This window comes from Cicer arietinum, chromosome 5, assembly GCF_000331145.2.
Source record: "Cicer arietinum cultivar CDC Frontier isolate Library 1 chromosome 5, Cicar.CDCFrontier_v2.0, whole genome shotgun sequence".
Taxonomy (NCBI): Eukaryota; Viridiplantae; Streptophyta; class Magnoliopsida; order Fabales; family Fabaceae; genus Cicer; species Cicer arietinum.
Window position 1 is genome coordinate 52,386,932 of NC_021164.2, and position 9,018 is coordinate 52,395,949.

Consider the following 9,018-nt stretch of genomic DNA (forward strand, 5'->3'; position numbering starts at 1 on the left):
GTAGGGAAGATATTAGCACCTACGACATCGGTTAAAATACAATTACCTATAACTAATTGTGCAAAATTAATATTAGCTTAAATACATTTATTTCTCATTATTAGTTAGGCTAAATACAATTTGTTGTCTATAACTTAATTTCCGTTAACGTTTTAGTCCTTTATCTTTTTTTTTTTTCTCCCGATGTGGTCCTTTATTTTAATTTTAAGTGATAATTTGATCTTTTATGTTTTAAAACATCAATAATGTTATCCTTTTTATTACAAAAATTCAAAAAATTCATAAAATTTTCAAACAAAACCCATAAAATTATTTATATTCTTCGATATAATACAAATTTCATCAAATTCGTAACTCAAATCTTCAAATAAACTCATATTTTCATTATTTATTTGATGTTGTTAGAGATGAAAATATGAGTTTATTTAAAGATTTAGTTATGAATTTGATGAAATTTGCATTATATTGAGGATGATAATTAATTTTATGGGTTTTGTTTGAAATTTTTTATTAATGTTTTGAATTTTTGCAGAAAAAAAAGGATAACATTGTTACATTTTAAAAGGTTAACTGAAATTAAGTTAAGAGACCACGAGTGATATTTAGCATATTAGTTAATATGAATATCAATTGTTTTTTTTTTATGAATGTGATTATTAAATAAAAGTGTGCTTGTGAAAGAGAGGGAGAAAAACAAGAAATTTTTATTAATGTGCTTGACAAGAGTGTGATTTTGCTCTTACGTATCTCTCACTGCGATTGAGAAATTAAAGTTATCTAGTTCTCAAGTACAAAATGCGGATGTTTAGATTGTTTTAAAAGAAAATGTGTTTTATTGGTGATAAAAAAATTTGTTTTGACGAAAAAAAAAATTATTTGATTTGAATAATTATTTTGAAATGCGAATTTTGGAACTATCAAATTGTACAACTCGTGTCTCAAAAATTCAAGGAGTAAAAAGATGTTCCATCTAGTTAATCCTTTTAAGAATATTAAAAAAAATCATTTTTAAAATTGAGTTTTAAAACCACAAAATGGTATAACTTGTGTATTAACAACTCAGATATTAAAAATAAGTCACATATAATTTAATCAAATTTAAGAATATTTTAAATTATTTTCGGTTTTAAAATTACTAATTGTTACAACTTGTGTCTTAACAACTCAAAAGATTAAAAACAAATGTCATATCTAATTTAAGCACTTAAAATAATTTTTTTGTATAATTATTAATTTATTAAAAATTAAAAATGAATTTTAAAACTATTAAATTATCACAATTTATGTAACATAATTTGAAGCAATATTTTATTTGATTTTTTAAAAATAATAATAATAATGATTTAATAAAATAGAAATGCAACGCCTATGCAAAGTAAAAGCTGAATCGTACTCTAGCCAACGTGATAGTATAGAACAGAAGGCATCATTTAATAAATCAAACTAATTACATTTTTAATTCTAATATAAGGCATCATTTCATTTTAAATGTGAAATTAGAACTTGAACAAGTAAACAAAATAAATCAACCAACTGATTATTTTTCTGTTTTGTTGGTTAATTCTTGTTGTAGAATTTCTATTGTTTTAATAATAATAATAAGAGTTATTTAATTCATAATAAAAAACATTCAACTAATTTTAATAGCACAAATTTGAATTTATATTATGTATCTTCAAGTATTATAACCTTACTTTTTCCTTAAAAATATTATAAACATTTTTTTAATTTTAGTCACTTTCATATCATTCAAAAATAATTAACAAAAATTATTATTATTATTATTATTATTGTTATTTTTGTTGTTATTATATAATATAAACAAATTTGTGCAACACATGTGTTATCTCTAATTTAGTTTTTGCAAACCAAAAAAAAAAAAAAGCAAGGTAAATTTTCAACTGACTAAACCATGATCATCTACTATTTAAAAAAAGATCAAGTTCGTCCCATAAGTATCGCCATTTTTATTGATAAATCATAAATTATCATAAATACACGTTGTTATGTCGACAATTTATGAAAGGAGTATCACAATTTTTATATTGTGGATTATTGCTTGCGGTCAAGCAAAGTCTTATTTCATATAAATAAAACTGATTTGAAATATTTACACACCGGATCTGTGGCGTAAAGTGAATGTGGTTGACTATGGCATTGATAATGTCATGTTTAAGTGTAGGGTTTCTACTAGGCATAATATTCTCCTTTCTAAGGATATGCCTTATGTTGTGTTTGTTATAGATTTTTAATGTTTGATAAAAGTATTCATACGGATCCAACAATGAGCATGTTCCGTGCACTGTCCATTGTTCATTCCAAAATACAATGTTATGACTACCTTTAATCAACGATGGCCAATCTTTATTAAGTTGATTTTTTAATCCAGCCATCTGTATAAATAAAACAAAAAATTAAAATTACTTTTTCTTGATCATTGTATAATAATAATAATAATAATAATAATAATAATAATAATAATAATAATAATAATAATAATAATAATAATAATAATAATAATAGTAATAATAATAATAATAATAATAATAATAATAATTAAAAAAAATTATAACATAACTTACTATGTTCCAGTCAAGTTTTTGGATAGTTTGACAATTTCGAGGCTGAGAGTTTCTGTTGTTTGGCCATAGGCCATGTATTGTAAAGTTTATTGGCATTGGATTAACACACCTTTTAATCTTGCAAAATGTTGCTGGCCATGTTTCAGCCAACACAAAATGGTCAAATGTAGGCACATAGGGTGGTGGTGGTGATAGACGAAGTGGTGGATACCTTTTCTCTTTTTTTAGAAATAGTTCATCTGAAGGAAGTGGATTAGATTGATAATACGTAGATAGAGGTAGGTATGGTGGAAGAGGAATCAACCCAAGATGAAATAAAATATAAAAATTTAGTAATATTATTATTGAATATATCATGGACATGATCATAAAGAAATAATAGGAGTAGCAAGTTTTTTTACTAGTTAGAGGTTCTTGGCTGTGGTTCTGCTTTGTCTACTTACATCATTTTATAGCTAGGTTTTGGTTTATGTATTAGCTTGTTACATGTGAATGGGTCATTAATTTGGTGAAGAAGAAACATTTAACGCATTGATAAATTAAATATAAAAATTTATTTATTAACAAGTGTTTACTTTATTTGTAATAATTGTACAAAAATGAAATCATTTGCTCTTTTTCGATTTCACACATAGGCATGTTACTTAGTCTACTATAGTTAGTACACTATATAATTGTGGACTACTTTTTCTAATATTGTATGGAAAAGCAAAGCATAGTGCGCATGCATGGAAGCTCAATCTAACATAAGAGAAACAAATCAATCATTAATTAATTAAAAAATTAAACATATGGTTATTATTTTAATCTACCAATTGAGGGAATATCTTTTAGATATCTCTCTTTTGAAAGAAATATATATCAATCAACTCCACTTACAAAATTAAATATTAATATACTCTATTTTTAACATCAATATGAGTTCGGATTTTGTATACATGAAAAAGGGTGACATTAATATACTCTATTTTTAACATTAATATGAGAATATTAATATACTCTGTTGAACTTAAATATATTTTTTATTTTGGAATGAAGGAAGTCGCCCTTGTTTAGGGTGACATTGTGTTTGCTTTTTTATTTTATTTTATTTTTCTTTTTAGTTTAATTTTACTAAAAAATCTTATAAAAAATAATTAAATTTTAATCATTGAAATTATTAAATATAAAAAAATTACAAAGGTTGAACGTAGTTGCTAGTTATATTTAGATAATGTTTTTGAGCAGTTTATACATAATAACATTCAAAAATATCAAACAATAATCGGTTTTGTGTGGTTTTTAGTTTATTTTATTAAAAAATAATTAAAAAAATTAATAATAATATTAATTCATTAAAATTATTAAATATAAAAAAAACCTACAAAGGTTGATCAGATTCGTTAATAATATTTAGACAATATTTCTAAACAGTTTATACAAAATAACATTCAAAAATATCAAACAATAATCGATTTTTTTTAGTTTTTGATTTTTTTTTTGTCGATTTGAAATTTTATTTTAGAACAATTTTGATATGAACTCCCCCATTTACAATGAACAATTTCCTGCAATGATTAGTAAAAGATAATACTATTTCTGATGCAAAGCTGAGATAATGTATCGCAATCTTAAAATGCAGAAACATAAAAATATCGTTTAAATAATCTGTATTAGAATAGAAATTGACATAAAAAATAAACTATAAAAATAAATTTAAACTATGTTGAATAACCGATCATACTAAAAACAATGTATCACAATTATGAGATGCAAAAATATAAAAAATGTTATCTAAACAGTACCTGTATTAGAACATAAATTGCGTGAGAAATAAACCATATATATAGTTCAAACTATGTTAAATAACCGACCATACTAAAAAGGTTGTTCAAAAATTACTAACAATTATGCTCAACCTTTGTAAGTTTTATGTTTATTTTTAATAAGATTAAACTAAAATAAAAAATATGGAAGGACAATGTTGCCCTTTCAAAGGCGACTTCCCTCATTTAAAAAAATAAAAACAATAAATATTAAATTTTAGCACAAGATCACCATTTAGAAAGATGAGGTCTTTTGCACAATCGAATTTACAAAATTCGACCTTCTACTAATGTTAAAAGTAGATTATATTAGTATTTAGTTTTGAAAGTGGAATAAGTTGGTATATGTTTAATATTTTTTTAAAGTGGGTTATCAAAAAACAATCCAACCAATTGGGTAAAAGTAAACCAGGAATGAGAATAATGTATATGGTTACACAACAAACTAATATTGGTTTAGTAAAAAAGAAAAAAATTAATTGTGGTCTTATTGGTGCTTGAACTGAACCGTGGTATAAAAAATAAAAAACATAATATAAAATGTTAATAGATACTCACTCTGAATATAAGTAAAAAAATAATTAGCTAGGTTTGGTTAATTGGTTTATGCATTAGCTTTTTACATGTGAATGTATCATTAATTTAGAAGAAGAGAAACATTTAATATGTTGATAAAAATTAAATAATTTGTTATATTTTATAACAAGTGTTTAATGTTTTGTAAACGTGATCTTTATATCTACACAAATCACGTTAGTGTTTTTTTTTCTTTTCAAATTTTTGATTTTTTTATTGAAATTCTAATAATTTAAAATTTAATTGAGAAGTAAGTAAAGTTTAATAAAAAAATTATTTTAAATAAATTTAAATTTGAATTTTTTATAAACTACTTGAGTTTAAAGTTAGTGCTTTTTTCTATTTTAGTAATGACGCTCCACGATATAATTAGTAATTACTTTCCTAACATTGTATTGTATGGAAAAACAAAACATAGTGCGCTTGCCTACAATATTATATAGTCATTTTGACATGGACTTGCCATGATCACTTAATTACCATTCACCCCAACTTAAAAGAATCAATCAAGTATTAATTAATTATTCACGCAATTAATCATCAACTTATTATTCACGCAATTAACCTTTCACGCAATTAATTATCAATAAACCATATCATTACACAAACATTCTTCAAGGGAAACCATCAAATTATATAGCCAAAATTAAAGAAAATCCATACACTTCACTGTAACATAATACATATAAATCACAACAAAACAATCACAAGAAAATGCAATGTCATGCATGAGCTTAGACTGTACTTCACAATGTGGTACCATTCTAACTCTGAAGTACTTGGTTAGGAGGCTTGATACTATGCCACCATCCCGATGGACGGACAATTCAAATTGGTCATGTCCTCATAGATCCCCTCAACTCAACCCGAGACACATATACGTGACAGTCGAGGTAAACATGTGTTGCGTGGTAGCTCCCGACATTTGGAGTGCTACCTCCAAGTCACCTAGGAATTCCCCACCTGAATACCTCCAAGGTCTAACAATCTTGCCTTAAGGCTCGACAGCAGACCGCCACGATCAGGCTCATTCAGTTGTACTTCCCCAGAATCACTAGGTTTGTCAGACCCTACCTATATGATGACAAAATAATATGTACTTCACAAATTCACAATATTTATTTTCTCCTCTCGTGTGTATATGATACTCCATTAAAACCGTCATCTCAAACACAAATCGAAATCACCATTATTTCATCAACTATGGGGTTAATTCAATATTCTCATCACGGTTTAGAACATCACTATCATCATCATCACATAAAATCATCACAAATTTATAGCATCACTATCATCAATCAAACATTATCACATAAACTTATCACAAATTTATAACGTCACAATTATTAATCGTACATCATCATCATTACATAAAATTATTACAACACATCCATCTTTTGTTATTACATCACATAAACTCATCTAATCACAGATATATAAATTTAATTCGACACCCAATATCACAATAATATCAATATCACACATTCAAATAAATTAAATCAATCAACACCCTACAAATATTTCTATTCTATATTTTAATCTCACAATTTCCATATTTTCACATTAATTAATTTATCCCTCAAAGTGCTACTGCCACCATACGTAGTGAGCCCCGAATGAATCGTTGGGAAATACGGTTTTCCCGTTCATCTCACAATATATTACACTCATGAATTCAAACGCTCTCTCACCCCTTACCTTATTTCGATGCTTTCACACACGAATAGGATTCCACGAGCAAACAACATTTGTTCATTGACTCTTTGTCCATCAATCGATCTAACTCGACAGTTTATTGATAAACGTTAAAAATAAAATATGAGAAGATATTCTAAAAACTAAATTCGAAATTCGATCAAGGAAAATTACCATAAATCAGAAAATCAATCAATGCAAAATAACGAATTCTACAAACGGAGAAGTCGGGTATTTTAGAGAGAAATTGGGGTTGTTAAAATTTTGGAAAATTATGTTTAATTGACTAGTTAAATGAATGAAATAAGATACTCAAATTTGGGCGAAAATGGATAAAGTTTTCTGGACAGTTATCGATCATCGGTGTCAAACGATAGGTTCCTGTTGTGTATCCACTTTGGTTTCAAAGCTTCTCGTCCAATTCTCCTTTTGTTGTTGTTGTTGTTGTTTTATTTTATTAACAATTAGGGTTCACACATGGTTAAAACTCATTGGTCCCTTTATTTATTTTTAAATAAAACCAATAATTAATAAAACTAATGTTTTAACATTTTTTTTAACATAATTTAATTACTAAATATTGCTAATATTTCCAAACTAATATTTTATAAAATAAAGTAATAAATCGTTTAAAATATATTAATAATCAAAACCTTCATATTCAACCCTAATGATACTCTTTTTTTAATACTCACATTAAAATACTATCATAATTAGAGAATATTCAAAATTATAAAATAAATAAGTATAAAATCAACACTTTATATTAAATACTAAATCATACTAAACATATATATAATGACAATATCATAATAAGTGTACAAAAATAAAGAAAATCAAACACAATATTACCACTATCTCAAGATAATTATTTATAAAGTAAATACTTAAAATAAAATATATTTAGAATGAACTAAATATAATTAAGTACACATTTAATAATAGTCAAATGAATAAAAGAATGATATATTAATCGGGTGTGCGTATATACACGTAAAATCGTATAAAATCTTTTTCTTTAATATATATATTACACTAAATACTATTATTTTTTAAAAAATATACCAAATAATAAAATATAATATTTATTATTTATATCGCTCATGTAATCTAGTATATATAAAACTAGCACATCATAAAAATCACCTATATAACGGAAATTAATCACAAAGTTTATTAACATATATTTTATAATAATTTTAACATCAAATTCATTATTTAAAAACCTATTTAATTAATAAAATAGTTTATCATAAAATTTTGGGTGTTACATTTGGGAAATTGCAGTTATTACAAGTTAATAAGTCTTAAAGTTCAAGTTTGAGAGAAGCGCTGCTCTGATAGGTGTTACTGGGAACAAGAGTTGTAAATTGTATTTTACTTATTTAATTTGAAACGAATTTTGTATAAAAACCTTATAAGTACTAGTAAGTTTTTAGAATTAAATTAACTAATTATACTTAAATCAAGCTTATTGATATTGCATTATTTTTATTAGAGAAATAAAATTTTAAAGTAGTCCTTTTGATTTTTGAGAAATTTGATATTTTAAATAATCCACATAAGTTTTTTTTTTTTGGACGAGTTTTAATTTATCCGCTGAAAATTTTATAGAATATATGATATAAATTATTATATATATTATTTCGGGATTTAGAGTGTCACACTGGGGGTTTAGGCTGCTACAAATTGTCCCATTTATGATAGCTTAGCACGCCACAAATGTGTGACTTTATTAAAAAAATAAAATTTATTAAATTTGAAATTAATATTTAAAAATGATATTATATAAAAAATTAATATTAATATAATTTAAAATTTAAATTTAAAATAAATATTATATATAAAAATAAAAATAAAAATATAATCTTAATATTAATTAAATTATTACTACCAACCAAAATAAAATATTTCAAAATTAATTAATTATGTCATACAAACAAAAAAATTAAACACACCATAATTAAATCATAATGTATAATATATTCGTACAAAGCAATAATAAAAATAAAAAATATTTTTTAAATACATCAATCATCATAATAATTTTTCCGATTATTAGCTCCGCTCCCTCCATCATTATTTGATTAAATATTATCTGACGAAAAAAGTTCTTCAAAAGTATTATTAATTGGTGTTGGAGACAATATGGTTTGAAATTGTATTCCATCTTCAAATACACCACCACTAATTTTCGACATAAACAACATGGACATCTTATCCCCCTTCATCTTCGACAATTTTCTGCACTCTCGCAAAATTAAGAAACTCTTCAACCTTGTTAGCAAAACGTTGTTTAAGGTCTTTCCTTACAGGAAACTTTCTATCATACATCTAACTATGGTCTATATCTATATATA